We start from the raw sequence: 17404 nt of genomic DNA, 5'->3' as shown, positions 1-17404 counted from the left end.
TATGGAGATCGCGAAAATCACAACATAATAGATATAATTTGCTAATATTTACGATTCTGATTAATAATGTGTGGATAAAACAATCGCGAAATAGAATTCCAATAGCGAAATATGGACACATTCGCGAATTATTACTATTGCGTCGTTTTATAGCGAAGTTCATATTCTGAGTTTCTTTTTGGGATTTTTTTTTCACTTAAATTTGTCCGAGTAGGCTACATTAAATGCTACTTCAGGTGTTCTGATTACATTAGTGAACTCAGAAGACGAAGAATTCAAAATTTCACTAATAATAATTTGATAGTGTTAATTTGACGGGTGCAAGTTTTTTCGTCTTTAATGAATGTGTGTTAAATACAGTCTCAATGCAACAAATACTGTCTATTGGCCACACCGCACATTTACCAGAATCCAACGAACCTTTAATGTCAATTATTTGGTAAATAATATTCATACTGAGTTAATACCCCAATTCCAAAATACAGTAATTGTATTTTCCAAAATTCCTTAACCTCCGGCAAGAGAAGGCTACAAATCAATCTCCAACTATCTCCGCCGACACCAATATTAAAAAACACAAATGACGAAGATAATCTCCATAAATACCTATCCCTCATTACTGTGAACTGAAGTCTAACTGCAAGCGGAGTTGCCAGATTGTGATGAGTACTAGTCGCCGATTTGCGAGTTTCATGTAGTCTAAAGTCGCCTTAAAAACTAATAGGTAATAATCATCACCGTAGACCTATTCTGAATAAAATGCAATGAAAGTATGTGGCATATAGGCTATTACACCTTTGAATTGTATATGCGTTTATCCTATAAAATGATATATTTGTTTACATCGGTTCGTATCTTTGGTGGGGAGTAGTGAGAATAGACTATAGCGCTGTGAAGAAGCTACATGAATATAATAAAATAATAAACCCACCACGTATTATTATTAATAATATAAATGGGGCATAAGTATCTTCCGTTACTGTGTAAGAATTTTAAATTACTGTATGCAGTAATTAATTCCTATCCGTATTCAGAAGAAACCTGTTCATAAAAGTAAAAAATATTGTCCTTGATATTCCGTTAAATACAGGTTTTACTGTAGCAGTAATGGCAGTAACGTGTGATAATATATTAGTAATAGAGTATATATTTTATGGACTGATGTAAGCCCATTGTGCAAACTCCAAAGGTTAACTTGTGAGAAATGACCGGAAAATTTTTCCTGGAGCCTTCTCATTCAGGGACAGAAAGTTTTACGTGCTGTAAACCAATTACATACTTCCGGTTTCAGTTACTTTACTACTGGATTTCTATCGTACTTAAAATGAATTCTCCTCCGGTTTCAGTTACTTTACTACTGGATTTCTATCGTACTTAAAATGAATTCTCCTCTGATGGGTACGAACATAGGATCTAATAACAGTAGTAGGAGTAGTAGTAGAAGAAATGGTGGAATCTGGAAGGCCTGTTCAATATCCAATGTGTTTCCAAATGTCACAGGTCTGATTCGAACCACGGTTTCTTGATAACAATTCGACTGGTAAGACACGTTTAATTTCACTCTTGGTATAACGATAAAAAACAGATAAAAATAATGTCTCACATAATCCAGTAAATCTCGATTGTGAACAAAGGACCGCTCAAGAAAATATGCAAAACTTTCATTATTCTTTCCAGGACATGTGACCATGACCTTAAAACCGCACCAAGTCTCATTTCTCAAACTCAGCACCTCACAATTATTCCGGATGAGTTCCGTCCAGCGCACCATGATTCATATTCTTTTTTTGTTACAAAACTAACTCTAAGTTCTTCTTAACTTTGTTATAATCAACATAAAGCGCCAAGTTCCAATTACTTTATATTAGCACAATTACTTTATCCCAAAGTCCTTCACACTGTAATCGTTGAAAATAATGCGATTCTATTGTCCAAGTGGAGTAAAGAATTTCGGACATGAACTTCCTCTTTTCTTAAACTTAAAAGTGGCATTAAACCAACAAATAAACATTAGCATCTTATTTCAGAGAATTTCTAAGTCTGCGTCTAGGATAGTAACTGACAAAATGAAAATATGGCATTATTATGATGATGATGATGATGATGATGATGCGAGACGTCTACTGGATAAGGCTTCTGTTCGAATAATAATAATAATAATAATAATAATAATAATAATAATAATAATAATAATAAACTATCATATTAGGCAGTATGACCCGTTTCGGCCAACCTGTCAACAAGAAATCTTTTCAGAGGACGTCCTGATTTGTTCTGTACTGTGGTTCGTATTATTATTATTATTATTATTATTATTATTATTAATATTATTATTATATAAATTCAAAATTTATTTCACCAGTCTCCAGACGTATTAAAAATGCTAACATGGCTGCAAATTCGATCCTTTCAATGTATAGACTTACTTTGCTCTCGGCAATGACATATGTTATGTATTCTTTTAGAAATTGTACTTAATTTTCATTGTATCATCATCTCTATTATTCTCATAGTATAATATATCATAGATTTAGTCCACACCTGTGGAGTAACGGTTAGCACGTCTAGCCGCGAAACCAGGTGGCCCGGGTTCGATTCCCAGTCGGGGCAAGTTATCTGGTTGAGGTTTTTTTCCGGGGTTTTCCCTCAACCCAATATGAGCAAATGCTGGGTAACTTTCGGTGTTGGACCCCGGACTCATTTCACCGGCATTATCACCTTCATCTCATTCAGACGCTAAATAACCTAGATGTTGATAAAGCGTCGTAAAATAACCTACTAAAAAAATCATAGATTTAAAAAAATCTTCCTTCAAGATAGTTTATTTTAATTTCAATTTTATCTTTATTGTTATTTTTATTTTTACTTTTATGCATCCATTGATTAACATTACAATAATTTAATTTATTTACTTTAAATTTTATATTATTATTGTGAATTTTAATTGTATTCAAATTTTAATTCTGTTTATTCTGCATTATTATTATTATTATTATTATTATTATTATTATTATTATTATTATTATTATAAACGGAAGAAAGAAGATTTCTGAACTCGATAAAAGGCAAACACTTAGGAATGTTGACATTAGATCGCAGAGATGCTAACAATTTGAAGCGGTTTAACAGTAATCCCATCTTATTCATCCCCCCCCTCTTTCGAAAAAGTCAGATCTGAACCTATTACATAATTACACGTCGTCGGTCAATTCGTCTGCGATAAAACATTCTTCGTTGCATGTTTTGGATCTAATAGCAGAATGGCGGCTTTTCTGCAAATTTCTTTCTGACACATATTTCTTGTGATGCCATCTTGATTTTCCGGATCAGAAGTGATTCCAGTGTCGATGTGCTTAACCCTTAAATTTGCAAAGTATCCTATAGGATACAACAGGTTAGGCTATATGCTATAATTTTAATAGAATAGAAAAAAAATTGGTAGGAAAATTAAAATTTCACAATAATAATAAGAAAGGCACTCTTTCAGCTTTCCCAATAACGGGACTGCCTCATTGGACAAAGCATAAGAAACACACAGAGTGAAAAAAAAAACAGACCACAAAAGAGAAATGTGGGGAACGAACAAAAAAGGGAAATTAAGTACAGGAAAACTAATAGCATACATATAACAGGCCTAAACTAGTAAACAAACAGATTAGATGTTCAAACAAAAGTTCTTCCTTTTTAGGAAACAAAGTACAAAGTAAAATGGCAAGTGATCCTATTGTACAACATACAAAATATGGACACTGCGATAGTTGTTTACTTTACAGTCCGACACGGTTTAATAAACTAGTGTGAGAAATGAAATTTTGCCAATTTAAGGGTTAACTTACGTCCGAATTCCTTTACATGGGACAATGTGCCATAAAAATGATGTAAAAAACACTTCAATTCGGTATTCGTGACCATCGTTTCATCATTTATTAACAAATGAAATACGCTTGCTTTCCCATTTCACTTGTCCATAGTTTCATCCTTTTTTGAATCAATATGTCTTCTACATTCATCTCCACCACCATAAGCTACAGAAAAATCACATGAGCACACACATGGTTTTCACTAACACGTTAACATGGCCATTGCATTGTGTAACAATTTCCATATTTTTGTAATATTGCCCTCTCTTACTAGTGGATGCAGTTTGAGAACTTACACGTTTCATTTCAGAAAAGCAATCAATGGAAATGAAAATAATGGAAATAAGTGACACACACACGCACACGCGCGCGCACGCACGCACGCACGCGCACACACACACACACACACACACACACACACACACACACACACACACACACATGTTAAAATCATCCTTAGCTATAATTAGTAATCATTTGTACCCAACAAAATTTTTATTGTAAATGATTTCCTACGTTTTCTTATCTTAATGTTTTTTTTCTTTTTCTTTCCAAGTGCCACAAAATTGTTTTGTTTACTTATTATTCTTTATGAATTGATTAGTAGGCCGATCTTTCGAACCCTTATTTAGGGCGGCTTTTGTTTCTACAAATTCTCTCTCTCTCTCTCTCTCTTATATATATATATATATATATATATATATATATATATATATATATATATATATATAACAGATAAAAGCAGAACATAAGGTGTCGAATTCACTCTTCTTGAAGACGATCTCACAAACCACGTCACAAGCCGACGACGATGTAACTCCACATTAAGGCGCTATAAATACTGGATATAATCGTCCGTCATTTTGGTTCTTTCTTTGCCGTTCTCAGCAAGCAGACGAGAGCGATTTCCACCGAACCGTTAAATATTATTATGTCGTAGCTCTTATGATAATCAATCGCGCTATATTTTTTACGATTCATAGATAAATGTGTAAGGAAAACATTTAAAAATTCGAAATAATATCCTTTTTGGAAAGTGAGAAAAAAATACTAACTTCGTAGTGATTCGTTCAGAATAAGCAGTGACACCCTCAAAAGTTGATAAGCGACGAACTTTTTTTGTTTTTCACTTTAGATGAAGGGTCAAAACGAGAGAAATGTTTAGAAAGAATGGAAATTACTCTTAAAAGTAGCTGCTACTCAAAATCTTTACTGGTTTCCGAGTTTCGTCGAGTCAAACAAAGGAGCGCTTTCGCCTGGTGGATTTCCGTATGCAGAGATACTAAAGCCTAAACTTCTGTCTGTTAGAACTGCGGATTCTCGTAGAAATCATCGCGCTGATTTCAAATTTGTTCTCAAAATGTTTCCACTGCTTAAGGTTTTCGAGTTGATCGTGAGTTTTGAAATTTAATAAAATTATTTCTATAAATAACATCCATGCTGATTAAACACTAGATAATGAGAAGAGAGAATTGGGTAAACGCACTGTGAATTAGGTTGCTTGTTATTCTACGGCTGTGATTGATTCGAGCTAAGAAGTCAAAGTTTTAAAAGCTTGTCAGGCAGCAGTCGACGGGCAGGAGTGGGCATCAATGTTTAAAAGGAAACCGCTCAGTGTGGCTCATCTATTGATTGGGTCGAAAGTCGAGACCTCACTCTGCAAATAATGCAAACGGCAGCGAGGTTACGATCGAACGGGACATAAAACTTCTATCAGCTAAATTATTTATTTAAAGTTCTACATTTATCTACTCAGATTATGTTCACTGCAGAAGGATGTAGTGCCACAGAGCACTGACTCTCAACCTGTGTGCCACGCCATCTCCAAGGTGCACGACATCGACCAGGCGCAATGCGACCATTTTTAAAGAAAAATACATGAAAACACTCGTTACCATAAAATGGCACATACATCACAACCGTTACAAATTTTGCACACTAATCTATAAAAACAGCAGTTACTGTCTAACATCGTCGCTGCGCCTCCAATACTCGCTATGTGCTTCAAAAATATTTTGCAGGAGAAATCTCTGTACAAATAGAGAAAAATAGACAGATGGCATTCCCAAAACCAAAACATATTAAAATTTGCATTTCCGTGAAAAACTCAAAATCGATCTTTTGCATCATAATAGTTTACTTTACGCTTCTTATAAGATTGTGAAAGGAAGGTATTTTCATTAATATCTTGAAATCACATATTCTTCTCAGTATCGCAATACTCTTTTCTTTATCTCCTACAACGAAAAAACAAAAGACGTATCATACATACTCAATTTATAACAACTGGTGCTATGAAGTGGATTTCTCACACTCTATTTCACTTATATGTTACAAAAACAGGTTACATTTGTTACCGTGTTCACAATTGACCATACATTCTATACTTTATGTAGTCGGGTATTTCTGTCGATTACTAGACTAACAGAGAATGTATTTTTCCCAGGAATCTAATCACATTTATAGGAATATGTGCAGTAACTTCCTGCTGCTATATGAACTCGTAATATGAATACCAATTAATTTCAGAGAAATATTGCACTGATGACAATGGACAGAAACACCCTCGACACAGTTTTTATTCGTGTATATGGCTAGATACACACTCCGCAAATGATATGATTACAAGCAACTCTTGAAGGAATTCAATTTAAGTGATTTCCTGCAAATTAATGATGTTCCGTTACACGTCATACATCATAGGACAGTTCCTGGTCATCATATGTAAATCACAACATATATCGTAAGCCTATATTTTACGACCCTTAAGTAACAAGTTAGCCAACATTGCACATTCGATGTTACGAGAGAAGGTTCAACCGTAAAGTCTGACAATTCTGGAAACTGGATTTGAAGTGAACACAATGTTTCATTGACTTGGATTGCAGCTCACCAAATGTTTCTATTTCACATTTTTGCTCGTAGGTGATATAAATCATTAGTTTTCTAGCAATAGCTACTAGGATATAAACATTTATAAATGCCTGGCCTAACGTCATATCATAACTAATTCAGGACTGTATAAGATGACAAAACAAACATTATTCCTGAATGAAATTAAGCAAAGAAAATTATGTGGATAGGACACACACTTAGGAAGTGTATAAAAAAAGGCCCTCGATTGGAAACCTTAAGATAACAGAAAACGAGGTCCCGCAGAAAATATAATTATGAAGGAGTATAATAGAAAAAGAGGCCAGATACATGAGGTGTAATTGGAATTTCCATTAAAATGTTGCCCAAAATAGTGAGACGGCAATAATTGGTCAAGGTCCTATGTTGCTGAACAGGAGAACAAGAATTCAATTAGGTTTATTATTATTATTATTATTATTATTATTATTATTATTATTGTTATATATTTATATATATATTTTTTTAATTTTCATTACCGGTACTATACTGCTACCATGAGATGTGATTGGAATTTCCATTAAAATTTTGCCCTAAATAGTGAGATGGCAATAAGTGGTCAAGGTCCTATGCTTCTGAACAGGAGAACAAAAATTCAATTAGTTTTACTTACTTACTGGCTTTTAAAGAACCCGGAGGTTCATTGACGCCCTCACATAAGCCCGCCATTGGTCCCTATCCTGAGTAAGATTAATCCATTCTCTATCATCATATCCCATTTCCCTCAAATCCATTTTAATATTATCTTCCCATCTACGTCTCGGCCTCCCTAAAGGTCTTTTTCCCTCCGGTCTCCCAACTAACACTCTATATGCATTTCTGGATTCGCCCATACGTGCGACATGCCCTGCCCATCTCGAACGTCTGGATTTAATGTTCCTAATTATGTCAGGTGAAGAATACAATGCGTGCAGTTCTGTGTTGTGTAACTTTCTCCATTCTCCTGTAACTTCATCCCTCTTAGCCCCAAATATTTTCCTAAGCACCTTATTCTCAAACACCCTTAATCTCTGTTCCTCTCTCAAAGTGAGATTCCAAGTTTCACAACCATACAGAACAACCGGGTAATATAACTGTTTTATAAATTCTAACTTTCAGATTTTTCGACAGCAGACTGGATGATAAAAGTTTCTCAACCGAATAACAGGCATTTCCCATATTTATTCTGTGTTTAATTTCCTCCCGAGTATCATTTATATTTGTTACTGTTGTTCCCAGATATTTGAACTTCTCCACCTCTTCAAAAGATAAATTTCCAATTTTTATATTTCCATTTCGCACAATATTCTCGTCACGAGACATAATCATATACTTTGTCTTTTCGGGTTTTACTTCCAAACCTATCTCTTTAGTTGCTTCCAGTAAAATTCCCGTGTTTTCCCTAATCGTTTGTGGATTTTCTCCTAACATATTCACGTCATCCGCATAGACAAGCAGCTGATGTAACCCATTCAATTCCAAACCCTCTCTGTTATCCTGGACTTTCCTAATGGCATACTCTAGAGCAAAGTTAAAAAGTAGAGGTGATAGTGCATCTCCTTGCTTTAGCCCACATTGAACTGGAAACGCATCTGATAGAAACTGACCTACACGAACTCTGCTGTACGTTTCACTGAGACACATTTTAATTAATCGAACTAGGTTCTTGGGAATACCAAATTCAATAAGAATATCATATAAAACTTCTCTCTTAACCGAGTCATATGCCTTTTTGAAATCTATGAATAACTGATGCACTGTACCCTTATACTCCCATCAATTAGGTTTATTAATTTTTATTATTATTATTATTATTATATTTTTAATCTTTATTATCGGTACTATACTGCTACCATGGTCCGTGTGATGACCGGACAAGAATAGTCCCACCATGAGTTCATATGGTTCGTAAAAGGCGAACGAATGAACGAACACCCGGTGCCTGGGGGTATAACTGGGCCACCCTGTCAGTGGGGGATATAAATACACTGAACCGGCCCTCCAGGTTGGGGGTTTGGCGTGGGGTTGACAACCCCGCCCAGTAAAAATCCCACCGTCATGAAACCCAAAGTGAAAGAAGCCGGACGGATCTTATGGCAACGGAAAATGGCAAACGAACATGGCTCACGCACAAGGACGAAGAGTAAACATGACATAAAGCTGGAGTGGAAGAGAATGCCAGAAAGTTGGGATGCAAGAATTGGAAGGCCGCTACACAACATAGAGACAGATGGCGACAATTACTAAGGGAGGCCCAGGCCCACCAAGGGCTGTAGCGCCGATGATGATGATGATGATGATGATGATGATGATGATGATGATGATGATGATGGTGATGATGATACTGCTACCATGAGATGCGATTGGAATTTCCATTAAAATGTTGTCCAAAATAGTGAGACGGCAATAAGTGGTCAAGGTCCTATGCTCCTGAACAGGAGAACAAGAATTAAAAAATAATCGAAATGATATAGAGCACACCTGTATCTACAGCAAATTCTCCCGAACTATTGGATGGTTTTGTTCGTATTACTATAGTAAGCCTATCTACGAATCAATTTATTAGGGGATGATGCACATGAAAATAATATATATCTACTTTTAGGATGAAATTAACGGGTCTTTATTTTAAATAAAAAAATACAATAACTCTCTAAATCAAAGATGAATACTTTCTTCATTAATTATTGTATTAAGAAGAAAAAATTGACAAAGGGAATGGCATAGTTTCTATCAAAGAAAAAATAATTTCTTTAATGAATGAAACTAGCAGCAGTAATACAAGTTCTAATAGTTTTCTAATGTCACTGAGCTTAGGTCTCGAAATAATTACCTCATGACAATAAACATAAGTTTACAGCAAAATGGAATTATCACAGAAAATTATCACCACCAGTGGTATTCGGGTAGTTAATTCCCACGTAAAAAATTAATTTTATAACATGAGTGCATTTATTTTTCTGTGAAAGCAGAGCTTAAACATTATGGAATATGAAATTCGTTGATAAATATTTGAGAAAATAAAGACCTCACCTTCTTTCAATTAAACAAGTGAACATTTGAGATTAATATACACGATGATTCAGAAAGTTTTACCGCCACTAAAGGAGCATTTCCTGAAGTGGTTTAGATTTAGGAGTGGTTGTGTTGACGTTATACTGCATGTTATTCTTCTGAAATGTTTAAATTAGCTTGCACTTTTGGCACCACAGAAATTTATATTAGAGCAAAGGATTTTCATGGTACAGACTTATCTGAAAAAGAGTGATTGTGGAAAAGTAAAAAGACGATTTGTAAGAACATTGCGTATGTTACCATTCCACATAGCAGCAGCAAAAGACCACTACTAAATCTAAACACATAACTAACACAATCAGAAGAATAACACGCAATTCAACGTCCATACAAGCATTCCTACAGAGAGACTGGACTGGACTGTTGAACGTGCGGGAGACGGTTTGCCGCGTGTTGCAATGCCTTCGTGCCGGTCGCACGCCGCCCGGTCGACCTAAATTATATAAGCGAATGCTCTGTATCTTACTTTTTGAGATCTTAGGGTATACCTTTTGTGTGCAGTCAAGGAAACGAAAGTCGATCGTCTTCATGGACGCATAGCAAACAATTTCATTATACAATGTATTTTGGATAATATTATCCGTGGCGCCACAGCCCTTGAAGGGCTGCTGGCCTCACGTTCACATGCCGAAGCAGAGGTGGACGATTATCCAACCAGAATGGAGGTATCGTGTGGTTAACACGATGATTCCCCCAGCCGTTATAGCTGGCTTTCGCAACCGAATTTCGCTACCTATCATAGCTCCCCAAGTGCTGGGTGTGCACAGGTCCCATACATTGGTCGAAATTTCATGAGAATATTTCTTTCCCATGAGGACTCGAACCAGCGCGCATTCCGTAACGCGAGTCCTAGGCAGGATGTCTTAGACCACGACGCCAGTGCGCGGGACGTCTTTTGAATAATAGTCAAGAAAATTAACTAAAAATGGGAATATAACAACATAATAAAAATAATAATGCCTATAGGGGAGAGTCGGGTAGTATCGGACAGTGAGTTTCTTTCATCTACCACACGATGATAGTACCTGATTGACATGGTTACGTTTCTGTGATGTCGCATAGAGAAACGTAACCATGTCATTCAGGTATTACCATATGGTGGTAGATGAAAGAAACGCACTGTCCAGTGAGTTTCTTTCATCTACCACACGATGATAGTACCTGATTGACATGGTTACGTTTCTGTGATGTCGCATAGAGAAACGTAACCATGTCATTCAGGTATTACCATATGGTGGTAGATGAAAGAAACGCACTGTCCGATACTACCCGATGTCCGATACTACCCGACTCTCCCCTATGTATGTAATTTTTGTGACACCGATTTCCTTGGTAGGATGTTTGCCACTACCATTAGCAAGTGGAGAGGTGCCATCGGACTGGAAATTTTGCACGCGCCCTAAAGGCTGAATACGGAATCTATTAAAGCGTGAGCTCATTTTGACGCCGAACTGAGATGTTTTGACAATGGAAAAGCTTCAAGAGTTTGCTTTCCACAAACTATACAATAGCGCTGTAAGTCTAGTTGTTGAGTATATATCTACGATAGGCCTAAAACGAATCATCAGATGACAGAAAGCAAGTAATGGTTTCTTAAAACAATTTATAGTAAATAAGCAATTACTTCCGATTGAAACTATTACAATTATTTGCTTCTTATTTAAGATAATTGAATAATCAATATTTTTAATGCAACCCAATTGTTATAGGCCTATTTCGTATTGACTTAGTATAGAGCTCACAAACTGCCCTGCAAAGTATGACATGTAATATTGAGACGCTTATACCGTCAGTTATCTAAGCATTCTTGACGAGTTGACTTTGTGCACCCCGTCAACGGTCGTTATATCCGGCCTGGTGTGTCGAGACCCCTATCTACCTTCACCAGCATGATACCACAATTACCTCACTGGGCGTTTCTTCCACGATCTTAAACTTAAAAATGTGAAATTTAATCGTATTTGCCTACTTCTAAATAAATGTGCAAAGTTAAGATTGGCGTATTGATGAAACTGTCTTTTAAAAAATATGTAGACTGTTAATATAATATGAAAGGCTCTGCAAAGGAAATAAAGGTTATGGAATACACTTATATAAAGCTAATAATAATAATAATAATAATAATAATAATAATAATAATAATAACAATAATAATAATAATAATAATAATAATAATAATAATAATAACAATAATAATAATAATAATAATAATAATGTCAGTATTCAAGTCAGACATGTTAAAATAATAATTATAAGCAATTCATAAACTTTATTCACTCAATAGGCTTCACAACACTGTAATTATTGTAAATAGTGAAAATACTGCTCTAGTTAAAATTAGTATTAGTATTCTACTAATATTAGTATTCAAGTCAGATCTGATAAAATAATTATAAGGAATTCATTAACTTTATTCAGTCAATAGACTTTACAGCAGGGTGATTATTGTAAATAGTGAAAATACTACTCTGGTTAAGATTAGTATTAGTATTCAAGTCACATATGTTAATATAATTATAAGTAATTCATAAACTCTATTCAGTCAGCTGACGTTACATCCTTGTAAATATTGTAAATAGTCAAAGCACTACTACTGTTACAAATAGTTTACTATTAGTTTTAAAGTTCATACAGAATGTAAAAATAGTGTAGCAACAAATGTGTGTAGTATTGCATTACTGCAATGGAGCATACTGAATAAAAAGAAAAAAAATAAATAAATAATAATAATAATAATAATAATAATAATAATAATAATAATAATAAATCCCTGTGTGCATTAATTAGCAAATTTAATTTCCTAATGCCAATGGCATTTTCCTAATGCGGAGTCTAACGATTAAGTCAGTTCTCTTCATACAGTTTTTTTTATATAAATTTATGGGTTTGAAACTGCATAGTTTCAACTGAAATATTTTTTCAACTTCAGCACTGATAAGTGATACACAAGAGTTGAAAGAGTGTTATCAAACCAATAGTCTCCCACTACCACTACTACTTGCTGTTATTGCCTGCTTGTAGTCTCAGGCCTATATATTTCAAGTAGTGTATTTCGTAGCTTCGAAGAAATGTAATAAAAGACTGAACGTCGCAAATAACGACTCCAGGAGCGCTTATTTCCAAGCTCGCGTTTTATCGAGCGCTCCTCTCACAAGAGCATAGTGTTACCAAGGGACGTGTTCCTCCTACTAGTAATTCGAACATCCCCCAAAGAACACTCTAGCAAAAGCTTCTGCCGCAACCCATATCATTAGTGGCATATAACGTGCATAATAGTAATAATTGTTTAGCCATAAATATGAAAGTATCGTTAAATTACACGGTAAAACAATTACTGTATTAAGGAAAGTAAGAGGAGGTAATACGCCTCAAACCCACGTATTCAACTCGCAGCCTCGCCTTTCCGTGATGCAAACTGTTTTCAACTAACGAGGCAGTAATTCCCAGAGTCGCAGCGGGATAACTCACAACTCTCACAATCAAAATAGAGCAAATGATATTTCAAAGCCGTCCAAAAAACTTTAACGTAACATCCCACCACTGGGCTGATATCCGTACCGCTGGAAATTTGGCACGGAAAGTACACTTTTTCTTTCAAGGCACAAAATGATGATTAAGTTACCCTAAAGAATACAACAAGGTTCAAAGTCGTAAGTGATTTTGAGGCTTTAAAACATTGCCATGGCTGCAGAAATTTGCAACGTTCGGAATTACGCATGAGTTAGATTAACAGGGAAGGCAAGAAAAGGTGAAGTTATCTGTTGTATCCCTATCAAGGAATGTTTTCTAGGAAGTTTAATGTGTCTGCATCTACTAAGACGTAAAAGCCCAAACATTTCTCACCACAAATTAATATTCAAACAGATAAGATGACTAGGAACAACTCTGAAATGTTTGACACACGACAATGAGATGTTCGCGGAAAACGTTATCATCTTCAAGTATTTGTACGTTAGATACTCATCTAAGTACTATGACCATAGCCTTACACAAACTTAAATGGCTAGCTGTATACCGAAATCAGAAGAATTTTCATACAGGTAAAAGCACCGCCATTTTCCATAACTATGGTCCTGGAACACAACTATGGTCCACGATACAACCATTGTAATTTTGTACTAGGCCTACATAACGTAGGACCTCGTTTATCTATATTTTTTTCTGTACTATAGTTTGAAGTAAAGTCATTGCAGCTATCTACGAACGGTCTATAATACTTCTACAATGTTCTTTGAATAGTTGTATCGTGGACCATAGTTGTGTTCCAGGACCATAGTTATGGAAAATGAAGGTACATATTCAAAAAACATTTTTCCTTAAATTGTTTTCAATACAACACTACCAATACACTCTGAAGATTAACGAGGGGTAAAACGTGGATTTGTGTTGCATGAAGAATAGTTTCATCTGCCTTCATTCCTTCACTGGATTAATTTCCCATGTCTATGGTCGGCAATAGAATTCCAATGTTAAGAGATTTATTGTTCATTCGTTCTGTATTTCCATTTTTTTATAAGAATTATAATTATCTCCCATTATAGGTTCTACCTTCAATTCTAATTACTCTAGTATAACAAATTATGTTTTGTAGTTTTACTTCATATTACATAACTTGTAGGAATCAATGAGATTATATGAGTAATACTATGCCTATCACTGAACCAAATCTTTTGTAAATTAATTATGTGGAAATTCATCGACGCATAAATAGAGGGTTTGCGACTAGTAACCTTTAACATTTTAAGAGCACTCTGTGTAGTTGTCTGGCAGGAAGAGATAAAAACTAAAGGAGTGAAACAGCAACGAAAAGTAAAAGTAATTCTACATAGGTCTATAATATAATTTTCCTTACCGAATCATTTTTCCTTCAGTACCATTTCGTTTGTCCGTTCATTCTAAGAAAAAAAAAAAATAGCGAAGAACTGAAGTGGTTCATCATCGTATGTTTTTTATTTGAAACAACTTTTATTAAAATTATTATATTTGATGTGTACTATTTCCAGACAAGCTGATTCGTATTTAATGAATATTATGAACAAGACCAATCATCCAAAAGAAATCACTGCAGACAGACATTCACATGACCCAAAACCACTTTTTTCAGAATGAGTACGAAAAATCTCAAAACATATACTTTTCAGCGTCACAATATCCATGCCTCACTTTCACAATTACTCGTTTACTGAAGTGAGACATGTGCCATCAGCAAACAAGATGAACATCAAACTATCAAGCTGAAATGAAAAGTCTACTTGGCATGCAGGTTATAGTTTATTGGACCACAAGACAAAATCAGGAAAGTCTTACAAAAGCTCCAAGTTACTCCAACAGTGATACTTGCAGCAATATAGACACAAATAGTTTCATCGTGTAAACAGAATGAATACCTGGACATACTACGACAAATTCTCCGTTACTTCCCTCAAGGAACACGATCTTGGGGAATACCACTCAATAGATGGAAGCAGACCGCAATGGGTCACTAGGCCCAACATGGCAAAGCATGATGATGCACCTTCCCATTATACTTCATACACTGCGAAAGACAAATAATACCACTAGCTCACAATTTCTCGTACCACAAGTCCAGTAACCTCAGTTATTTCACGAAAGTAGCTAATGTTTAATTGGTTCTTATAAATAAGCCGTAACAAATAAAGGTAATTTACACACCTCAAAATACGTTAAGATTTAAATACTTTTAAGAGGTTACAGTTCAATCAATCATATATTGCAATCTGATTTCTTGACGTAGAACTATGTCCTTCTCCGAGTGTGGTTTAGAGGGTATGTACGAAATTTCGGATATCCCAAAATGGCCATCCGCTGAATTCTGTCGTTTTCACTTAAAGCGTGCGGTATAATACACCCCATTTTTTAACCTTGCCCATGGAATGTAAAATGTCGCACGAAGATTAACTGGTCTCAATTCATCACTTCTGCCAATTCTCGGCTTGACTGACAAGGATTAAAGCGTTCAGAAGATCTTCATCAAAGTCCGATGGTCTTCCTAAATATGGCGAATCACTCACGTCAAAGTGGCCGTCTTTGAAACGACAGAACCATTTTTTTTGCAGTGCTTCCTCCGATGGCATTCTCCCCGTACACGACACAAATGTTTCGAGCAGCCTCCGATGCCTTTGCTCCTCTATTAAACTCAAATATGTCGGAAGTGTTCTTTTTTCCACTTGACACTCCATCTTCTCTAACCCACAAACAGCACAGCTTTTCTTCAAATCCGCAAAATTGAAGGCGTATTTACAAGCACAACATGACAAATGACAAACAATACACAATCCAACAACGCAATATTGTGATGACGAACAAAAATGCTACGAACTTACGCATCAACTCAATAGTACGCCTATTATGTTTTTAAAATACCTGGTATCTTAACTTTATATTAAGCGATATCAGACGACGTAGTTCCAAGACAATCTTGGTCGTGCAGTTATCACAAACACCGATATCATCATTACCATAATATGATTAATGGATCTGAGATATTGTTGATAAGATTAATGAATTACCAATTATTACTAAACAACTTTTGCAACTCAGCATTAATTTCCTCGCAACATTTTAACTGCACACAATGAGTTTGCAAACGCTGAGACGATACGGACACAGTATCAGTCACTGACACCAACTAGGCCTAGTATCGGAGGCTGACATACAATAGTGAGTAGGTAAAATACATTGTGTAGTCGGCTTCGATGAATTAAAAAAAATCTTGTGCGTGTTAAACAGCTGCCTACGAAAGACTTAACATCCATGGCGGGAACTTTTTCACTGTATATAAGACAAATAATAGAATTTTATAATCGTAATCATAAAAGACACTGAGTATATAAGACGTGTACCGGTTAGGAAGACTTTGTGTATTATCAGCGTTTTCTTGGACGACCTACTTTGTCCTTTCCCTGTAATTAAACAACACTTTGTAAAGACATGCGACTCTCCTTAAAACGTGCTCCTTCCATTTGCTTCTGAAGCTCAGTTCGAATATTCTGGCTGTGTTTAGTGTGTTCTGCCTTACAAACTTCAATTAATTACTTCGGTTCTTCTCGGTTGATGTCTCGTTAACTTCCAAATCCCCAGACTGTAATCATCGAGAAGAATGTAAGATAGTGGATTTTTGGGGAGGAAATATTTCAGATTTCTCATTGTGTCAACTCCAAAATGAACAAAGCAGATAAAGTTCTCTCTTACTGCGGAATTAATGGAAATGAAGCAGCCAAACTTTGTATTAATAGAAAATACACTTCCAAAAATGCTATACTAAACCTATCACGCAGAGAAATAGTTACAACTTTTCATACCTAGGCTAATCTAATCATTATCTTCTGGCTGGTCATCCGTAGCGGATTTTCATTCTGCCATCATTAATTTAGAGAAAGTGACAGTGTTGTGGATTGGAACCATGTTCAAACTGTAGAGCATTAAAAGACATAGAATATAAATCAATGGGTGATTTCTACTGCGAAGTTACAAGAATGAATGATTTTCAGTCAAGTATCAGAGTATTAAACAAACAAAATAAATAAGAGTATTTCAGATTTAGAAATAAACTTGGA

The 17404-nt window shown here is 35.4% G+C and overlaps 1 protein-coding gene across 7 annotated transcripts in view; it reads right to left on the bottom strand.

The window, feature by feature from the left end:
- The window catches only part of cyst (rho guanine nucleotide exchange factor 18 cysts), a 245364-nt gene that overhangs the window by 181755 nt on the left and 46205 nt on the right, over positions 1-17404 (bottom strand). The gene's annotated exons all lie outside the window — the stretch shown is intronic.

Source organism: Periplaneta americana, chromosome 5, assembly GCF_040183065.1.
Source record: "Periplaneta americana isolate PAMFEO1 chromosome 5, P.americana_PAMFEO1_priV1, whole genome shotgun sequence".
NCBI classification, from domain to species: domain Eukaryota; kingdom Metazoa; phylum Arthropoda; class Insecta; order Blattodea; family Blattidae; genus Periplaneta; species Periplaneta americana.
This window is presented reverse-complemented; position numbering and strand designations above follow the sequence as displayed.